A 10,194-nucleotide genomic window follows, 5' to 3' on the forward strand; every position below is an offset into this window, starting at 1 on the left:
CGAGTTGTTATCCTTTGGAACTCGTAAATATTGGTTATGGAAGCACTTTCCAATACTTAACTCCAAATCACTAAAATTCAGACTTATTACTCTTTGGAATTGGTGTATCGATATGAAGCAGAAAAAATGGGCTGCAAAATGTCTCATGTTTGTCTTTTGAAAACTTAAGTATTCGATATATTATTATCTCTACAAGATATATGCAGTAATCGGTTACACAGCCTTTATTTTTCTAGTACCCTTATGTTTCTAGATGGTATCTATTAGCTTCAATATTTCAACTCCATCCATCATCACTTTTCAAGTATATTTTTGTTTTTGACATCATTTGATTTTGGGAAATATGTATTGTTCACTAATTAAATAATATGAATTTATTGTCTAAAAATGTAATTTGTTAGATTTAAATAATTATTTATTTTTGCATATGAAATGAATATGTTATTAAAATGTTAAATAAACGTGTATATCGATTTATTTGCCTTTATAATGAACTTCTACCGTCTAATTTGAGTAAAAATGAAATCGAATTTGAATAAAAATGAAAACAGTAATATGTATCACCATTATTCAAATTAACGATTCTACATTTTGTTTGTAATTAAACGAATGAATTAAGTAATCCGCAGTCATAAAGATCACATAAAAACACACACTCAAATACTAAATATTCAATCTCGACTTTTCAATACGCGTTGCACCATTTCTTCGACTATTGGGACCGTGCAAGTTCGGCAAAGCGACCTCTATTTTTACGCTCTGTACTTTTATTCGCACTTTTAATTATTATATTGGCCAATTATACTAGTCCTGGTTGCTGGATAATTGTCAAGGCCATAGTCCAAAAAAATAATAAGAAAAAATAAGATGCAGGTTATGTTATGCAAACGTAAACAATTGTATGTAGTAAATAAAATTAGTTATTAAAATGCAGTACTGCAAGCAAAATACAATTAATTAAATTTACCTTTATACAGGGTGTAACAAAAATACAGGTCATAAATTAAACCACATATTCTGGGACCAAAAATAGTTCGAATGAACCTAACTTACCTTAGTACAAATATGCACACAAAAGAAGTTACAGCCCTTTGAAGTTACAAAATGAAAATCGATTTTTTTGAATATATCGAAAACCGTTAGAGGTTTTTTGATGAAAATGGACATGTGGCATTCTTATGGAAAGAACATCTTAAAGAAAAATTATAGTGGAATTTGTGCACCCCATAAAAATTTTATGGGGGTTTTGTTCCCTTAAACCCCCCAAACTTTTGTGTCCGTTCCAAATAAATTATTATTGTGGTGCCATTAGTTAAATTCAAAAATTTTATGAGGGTTTTGTTCCTTTAAACCCCCCAAATGTTTGTGTACGTTCCAATTAAACTATTACTGCGGTACCATTAGTTAAACACAGTGTTTTTAAAACTTTTTTGCCTCTGTGTATTTTTTTGATAAAGCATCTTTTATCGAGTGTGGCTTCTTTTTTAATATGGTTCAAAATATACTTAAAAATGTAAATCATAAATAAATTTTCTATTATTACCAAGTCTCCATAACCGTACTTTACCATATACAAATATGTGGTGGATTTGACAAATATTCAAATATCTCGATAAAAACTGACTTTTGAAAAAAGTACTAGGAGACAAAAAAGTTTTTAAAAACTTGTCTTTAATTTTTTTTTTTTTTTTTTTTGTTTTTTATGGCATTGACTTGGGTGTCATTTAGCCAGTCACAACTTTTTTTTTTGTTTTCTGTTCATACATAAGGAAGGCAATGAGGTCCTTAGAGTTCCATAGCAAACTCTTCTACAGCTCTCTACTCAGTTCAAAAGCTGGCCGCTATGGACTGGATATCAGGACATGGATATCAGATGAAACTTGGAATCTTATCGAGGAAAGAAAACAACGAAAAAAAGATATCTTGCAAGCAAGAACTGTAGAAGAAAGAACGAACCGACAACAAGAATACGAAACACTAAATAAAGCAGTTAAAAGGAATGCAAGAAGAGACAAAAGAAGGTGGGCTGAAGAACTGGCAAAACAAGCAGAAACAGCTGCACAACACAACAGGACTAGAGAGCTGTACCAAATTACCAGACGATTAACAAAAAATGGGCCCAACTGTTCGAACATTGTAAGATCCAAGACAGGTGAATTACTTACTACAACGAATGATCAAGTAGAGAGATGGAAAGAGCACTTTCAGGAGATGCTAGGCACGCCCAGGGATAACGCGGATGAAATTGTCGAAAACCCGCAGAATGTAGACTTGCATATATCTTGCGAGCCCCCTTCCAAAATGGAGATAATAACAGCTATCAAATCTCTGAGAAATAACAGGTCCCCGGGAATCGATAACATTGCTGCCGAACTACTTAAAACTGACCCGCATCTAACCGCTGAACTTTTGCTCCCCATAATCCGAGAGGTGTGGGAAACAAACCGCATTCCAGCGGGCTGGAAAAAAGGTAATATTATTAAGCTTCCAAAAAAGGGCAACCTCACACTGTGCAAAAATTGGAGAGGAATAACCTTGCTTACCGTCATAAATAAAATTTTTACGATCATCATACATAAAAGATTAACAAACAAGGTTGAATTTCGAGCGAATCAAGCAGGTTTTAGACCAGAATCTTCCTGCATAGATCACATTAATACAGTGAGGGTAATAATGGAACAATCGGTTGAATGGAACACACCTCTATACATGGTCTTTGTCGATTTCGAACGTGCCTTTGACAGCCTGTCTCATGCTGCTATATGGAAAATTTTAGAGCTAAGAAACATTCCTCATAAAATAATTTCCATTATAAAGTCACTGTACACTGAGGCGACGTGCAGCGTGACACACAATGGGGTCAACAGTGACGAATTTGACGTACTTACTGGAGTCAGACAGGGATGTGTGCTTTCTCCGTTTCTGTTTAACATAGCTCTGGACTATGTTCTCTCCAAACTAGACTTCGACACAAAAGGGATACAATGGACGTTAACCACACGCCTAAGTGATCTGGAATACGCCGACGATATCTGCCTGTTAGGACAAAGGTTCCAGGATGTGGCCGACCAATTGGAAACACTATCCACTGAGGCCAATAAAATAGGTTTAAAAATCAATATTGGTAAAACCAAGTCGATGAGAATAAATGCAAGGAACAACACGCTATTTAATATCGACAACAAGCAGATTGAAAATGTGGAGAACTTCACGTAACTTGGAAGTGTCATAACAGAAAGCGGAGGTACAGAAGATGATATTCGTATGAGGATACGAAAAGCTCAACAAGCTTTCAGCATGCTTAACCCTGTTTGGAGGTCTGGAGAATATACTACAAGGACAAAGATCCGAATATTCCAGTCAAATGTTATGTCTGTTCTACTCTATGGATGTGAAACCTGGAAAGTGACAAAATACCTTACAGACAAATTGCAGGTCTTTGTTAACAAATGTCTACGAAGAATTGTTCGTATTTTCTGGCCAAACACCATCAGAAACGAAGATCTGCTACACCTGACCCAACAAAAGAGGGTAGAAAATGAAATAAAATACAGAAAGTGGGGGTGGATAGGTCACACACTCCGAAAAGATAGTTCCAGTATTGCAAAAAATGCCCTAGAGTGGAATCCCCAAGGAAAGAGAAAAAGAGGTCGCCCAGCACAAACTTGGAGAAGATCCATCATGGACGAGATAAGAAGTCAAGGAAAGTCTTGGAATGAGGTGAAGGCCCTAGCGCAAAATAGAACCCGATGGCGCGTTTTCACTGAAGCTCTATGCTCCACTTAGGAGTTCAAGAACATTATATGTATATGGACTGTCCAAGTTGCTCACCACATTTTCCATTATGTATCTTCTTCTTCTTCTTCTTTTTTCATATGTACATAATATACCAAATTATCAGGATTGACAAGTTTAGAGATTAATTTTAGTTTCGCAGATAAATTTCATTAAACAATCATATATGTTCTTGCTGTTCAGAGACAATAGATAGGATACATTGAAAGGTGGAAAAACATTACATTTTATTAAATCTTGGATTAAATTATACCGGGTGGTGAATCGGAAAACGGGCCATAGGAAACTCAATGTAAAATTTTAAACTGTTGAATTCCTGCTTCCCTAATTATGCTACATCAAAAGTCGTGAGAAGTTATTTGTAGAGGATTGAAATGTGTATTAAAAACAGAAGTTACAATTGTTCTACGATTTAAACACATTCCAAAATTTTGAAAAATATAATGTATTTACCGCAGTAGGTATGTGTGGGCATGTTAAGCCACACGTTACTATTTAACTGACAGTGAGCACACTATTGACTGAAGAAAATATCTTTATTATTCATACTTTCTCCTTAACTGAGGATATCTGATCAACTTTATTGTGTTTTAAACAATAAATGATAAAATAAATAAAGAAATTGACAGTTCAAATTGTTAATATAATAAATTCATTGTCACCGAATGCAATCTTATACACATTATTGCACTGTGTGTGGCGTAACTTTGGCGTATTTCTCTGAAAATTGTATTATATTTTTACAAAATTTTGAATAATTATTGTTCATAGAACAATATTAACAGTTGTTTTCAATACAGATTTCAATTCTCTACAAATAGTTTCTTATGACTTTTGATGTCAAATAATTAGGGAAGCAGGAATTCAACAGTTTAGAATTTTACATTGAGTTTCCTATGGCCCGTGTTCCAATTCACCACCCGGTATGTGCATGGAATATATTTTGCGCACTCAAAGAAAGTATGATTTAAGTCACCAACCTTCTGACATTCTGTACAAAGATTTGAATCAAAAACTTTAATTCTTGCTAGATGTAGAGGGAAACATGCATGTCCAAACTTCATTCTAATTAATGTTGTTATATATCTTCGAGGTACTACGTAATTTTTAAACCAATATATATTTGGAACAGAAGGTTGAATCAGTGAATACTGAGATTTGGATGAGAATCTTTAACTAATGGCTCTACAAAAATAATTAAATTGGAACGTACACAAAAGTTTGGGGGGGTTTAAAGGAACCAAACCCCCATAAAATTTTTATGGGGTGTCCAAATTTCATTATAATTTTTTCTTAAAATACTACTGCCATAAGAATACCACATGTCCATTTTTAATAAAAAATATCTAATTGTTTGCAATATATTGAAAAAAATCGATTTTCATTTTGTAACTTCAAAGGGCTGTAACTTTTTTTCCGTGCACATTTGTACTAAGGTAAGTTAGGTTCAATCAATCTATTTTTGGTCCCAGAATATGCGATTAAATTTATGACCTGTATTTTTGTTACACCCTGTATAATAATTGCATATCATATCAATATTGTGGAGCAATATATAATTTTTCTGCTTCAATGACAGAAGGTATGAAATATACGTCAATTTGACAATTTCAATTGACAATATGAATTATTTAAGATAGTTGCAATATTTCTCCGCGACTCGCGCACGGTCGTTTCTCGTTTCCCTTCCAAGTACTTGCACACCGCGAATAATGTTTCACTTCTGCTTACAACTTTTTAACCGGAAGTGATAAAAACTGGAGGTATAATATATTTTTTGTTCTCGTCTGAATAATACATCGCTTTTTTACTATTTATGCAACTATAGAAACTAACTGGTAGAAATAGTAGAACAGCTCACATACTTGGGTGTACAGATAACTGAGAATGGCAACGAGGAGGAAGAAATACGGAAACGGATAATGCTTGCTAATAAAGCATACTTCTCTTTGTCGCAGGTAACTGTAACCCTCACACCTTAAAATCATTGAAATAAAATTCTAAAAATTAGTGTGTTTTTTAAGCGACTATGAATGCATCAGTGGGGTTGGTATATGCAATTTTTGTATAAAAAGTGGAGTTTGAAAATGTTGCCCTCAAGTAACATTGTCCATTAGCGGTATTGCGGTACAGGGCCGGCGATAGCGGGCCTGCAAGGGATGCACTGCAGGCGGGCGCCACTGTTTGGGGGGCGCCAAAATGAGCTTTTTTCTGCTGATATCATATAATAAACTAAAATATAAAAATTATTTTTTTAAATATGGTTGAAGTTCCAGATATCGCTAACCTTGATTGTTATTTTTGCACCTCACACACGTAAATATATAAACGTATACAACGCATAGAATTGTATTCCTACGTTATCGTAATAAAATTTATTGGTCAAGATATTTTGTTTATTTTCTTCAAATTTCTTTCAAGTTGTTTATAATCTTTGTGTCAGCAGTTATAGGAGAGTACATTAATGATTTGTGGTAAAATAAACATGGTTCTGAAGCTGTTTCTGTCCCCTGTGGCCTATCTAATTTAAGTAGTGTGTAGTTAAATAAAAATTGATTCAAAAAAAGTTATCCAGGGTGCAAAATCGAAAAACGAGAGCCGAAAAAGAAGAAATGGAAAAGAAAATCTGGTTTAGACTTGATAGTTTAGCATTAATTTCAATACAAAATTAGTTGTGTCACTGAAGGTTTTCACCTCCGATTTCGTTGAACCTCAATCGATTTTCATTGAAATTGATGGGTAGTTAGAGGATACCTCAAGAAACAAAGGTGAGTTGGTGCCAATTTCCTCTTTTACCCTGGGGGTGGATGCCACCCCTTCTCTCGGGGATAAAAATTATTTTATTAGAAATAGCTACATAAATCGATAGAGGGATAAATTTTAACTAAAATTTGTCATATAAATTTATTAAAATAAATCAATTTTTGTTGAGTTATTTAAGATTTTAATTTTTCGTGAAAAAGTTGCGTGTCTTAAAGCGGTTTTTCATAAATAACTCAAAAGTTTTTACAAAGTAAGTATCATTACCCGTTCCCATCAAATTTATGGTAATAAAAAATCGAAAACATTCCTTACTTGAGAATTTAAGTGTTCAAGTTTAAATAACGGAAAACGATACATTTTATAAAATATACTTACTAAACACTTATCAAAATACTCAGAAATACCTATGAAATGAGCTTCAGAAGAAGTTGATAGCTTCAATAGTAAAAGAATTTTCAAGTAAGAAATTAATTTCTTTTTTAGCTTGAATTTTTGTAAAGCTTTATAGTTTTTGTATTTATAGTTTAAAGATTTATTTTAATAGCTATATAGCCAAATTTTGATTAGAATTTGTCTCTATATCGATTTCTGGCCTTATTTTTAATAAAACAATCTTAACCTCAGAGAAGGGGTGGCATTCATCCCCAGCGTAAAATCGCAAGTTGGCACCATATCACTTTTGTTTCTTTAGGTATCCTCTAACTACTCGCCAATTTTCATGAAATTTTATGAAGATTCACCGAAATCGGATGTAACAAATTTTTGATTTTTACGTTCATTCACTGTAGTAAATTGTGTTTGGTAATAAATTAGATATTAATCTTATTGATAATTTTGTAAACATTGAAACAAGGAGAATATATTTTTTACCTATTTACATCTCATTTAAATTTTGTACCATTGCCAAAAAATGAAATACCTAAATCTAATTAAATTTAAAAAATGTAGGGCGCCTGTGCTAGTTTTGCAGGCGGGCGCCTTATACCCTAGCGCCGGCACTGAGCGGTATAATGAGAACGTTGCTCCAAAGCAACACTAAGAGTTTGAGATTAAAATTTTTGTATCGTGCAAACGAGGGATCACTACTAAGAAAAGAGAGCTTAGAATATGTAAGAAAAACTACAGAAATAAACAAACTTGTACTTTAATACTTACAAAGTTACAAGAAAACGGAAAGATAAAAATTTATGGAGAGTTATGAAAATTAAAAAAACAATTCTTGGTCGGTGTAAACCATAGTCTTATGTCACATTTTTGACGCAGAATTGTCGTTTAGCCGTTCTTGTAAAATCTGCATCTTCCTTTTGGTACATAGATAAGCCAGAGTAATACCTTGTCTTTCCTAGTGATATCATGTGGTCGACATATCCATATTTCTGAAAAGAAAATTGATGTGTTTACCATTACCACTTAGCCTCAACGTTGATTCTAAGCAACATACTTTTTAGGTGAAATTTTTTGCTAAAACTTCTCAAAATAGAAAGTAACTGTATCTTCTAAATTGTAAATAGACCTTTCCTAAATGTATTCTGAAAATATTATAGCAAAATACATGTTTTTACTTACCGATTTCTTTATATTTAACTATCAACGTCGGCGCTACAACATTGCTGTTGAAGTCTCAAACTGAAAATTATGTTTACTAAGTTAAAATATTTTAATACACATAGCACATGCCGAAATCATAGACGGACGGTTGTCGCTTGCATACCACACCGCCCTACTGTGGTAAAATTCGACGTTTATGGAAAGTGTTACTCAGCCATTGCCACTGCTGCTGCAGTTGCCGGAAATTGCCCGAAATATGATATCAACGCGAGTGAGGTGTTCACATCAGTTCCTCGCCAATGTCGTCACAACTCATTTACCGAACGACTTTCAAGAATGAATGTGACGACAGCATCGTCTTGCTCCCTTACTCACTTGCCGCTTTGCCGGCGGCAAGTGAGAGAGAGAGAGTAGTTGAATGTGAATGCTTACTCTCGCTCGCGCTGCCAGTCCTTTGACTTCCATCTCGAAAACCGACTTTTGAGGGAGCGACGTGCAACGGCAGTAGCATGAGCAGCAGCAGCGCGAGTGAGCTATTTACACGTTCACGCTGTCCACTTCCCTGTCCAACAGGACTGAGTATAAATGCGGTATAACAGCGGTTAAACTATTTAAAACCATCATACGGTCAATAGCAACATATGGTGTAGAAACGTGGATCATGACATGACTGAAAAAAACAATAAACCTTATTAATACTTTTGAAAGACAGATATTAAGGAGGATACTGGGACCCATTTGCGACAACGGTATATGGAGAATAAGTTATACGATATGCGAGTTATACCAATATTACAGAGAATCCTTTATAGCAAGTTATGCAAAAATACAAAGATTGCGCTGGGCAGGTCACTTTATAAGAATGAAAACCGACATGATACCTAGTAAAACACTTAGCGGAACTATGGTGGGGCGTCGGCCAGTAGGAAGAGGTGAATAGATAAAGTGAGAACCGATGCTCCAGAGATATCGAGGGTGGACAACTGGAGGAGAGCAGCCAGAGACAGCGATACTTGGAGGCAGATGCTGGGGAAGGCCAGAGCCCGATTTGGGCTGTAGCGCCATAGGAGAGATAGAGACAGAAACTAACTAACTCTAATGAAACTTTTCTCGTTTTATCTTTGGAACTGTATGCAGTTTATTCGCTTAACTTTTTGAGGGCACACTCAAATCACTTTAATTCTCTGTGTTTTTGCTCACTTTTTGATATCATCTTCGACGTATGTTAGTCCGACGTCTTGATGGACGGCTTCATTGGTTATAAACCAGGGAACTCCTAATATTGATCTTAATGTTTTTGATTGAAATCTTTGTATAGTTTCAATGTTGGAATGTTCGACGGTTCCCCATAATCCAAAACTGGATTTGTATATTTTCATTAATTTGATAGTTGTGTTTGCCAAATAACCAATACATTTCCTCAACTTACGACCAAGTTGTTTTCGATCTTAGACTTTGATCTTCGGTCCAAGTACATACCTAAATATTCGACTCCATCCCTCTGTGGGATTCCTTTAGCCGGTGGTCTCCAATAGACGCTGTAGGCTGAGTACAGCGTCACGCCCTAGGAAAGTTGTTCATTTTCGTTACTTTCAGTAAACTTTAAAGGACAAAAACTATCTTACAACCGAAAATAGTTAAAAAAGAGTAATTCTAAAACAAATTCAAATTATGGGGTGAATTGTAGTGACCACCAACTTAGCCGGTGGTATCCAATAGACGCCGTAGGCTACGTACAGCGTTTATATACAGTCAAACATATTTCCCTACGCGTGGTAAATGTTAGGTGTACTGGATTTATTTTTATTAATTTTGACTCATTTTGTCATCCATTGTTGTATTTTATTTAAATTATTTTGTAGTATTTCAGAGGCTATTTTGGGATTTTTGTTAGACGATAATATCCGTATCATCCGTAAATGTAGCTGTGCGTGATATTATCTGTGGTATCTGTCGGTAGGCCAGCAGTGACTAGAAAGTATAATATGGGTCGTCCTAGGATGCTTCCTTGGGCACCCCAGTGAGAATTTGTTGTATGCTTGATGATACAAAACTTTAAGATTATATAGTAATTGTTGGTAAATTCTG

This window comes from Diabrotica virgifera, chromosome 5 (genome assembly GCF_917563875.1).
Source record: "Diabrotica virgifera virgifera chromosome 5, PGI_DIABVI_V3a".
NCBI classification, from domain to species: domain Eukaryota; kingdom Metazoa; phylum Arthropoda; class Insecta; order Coleoptera; family Chrysomelidae; genus Diabrotica; species Diabrotica virgifera.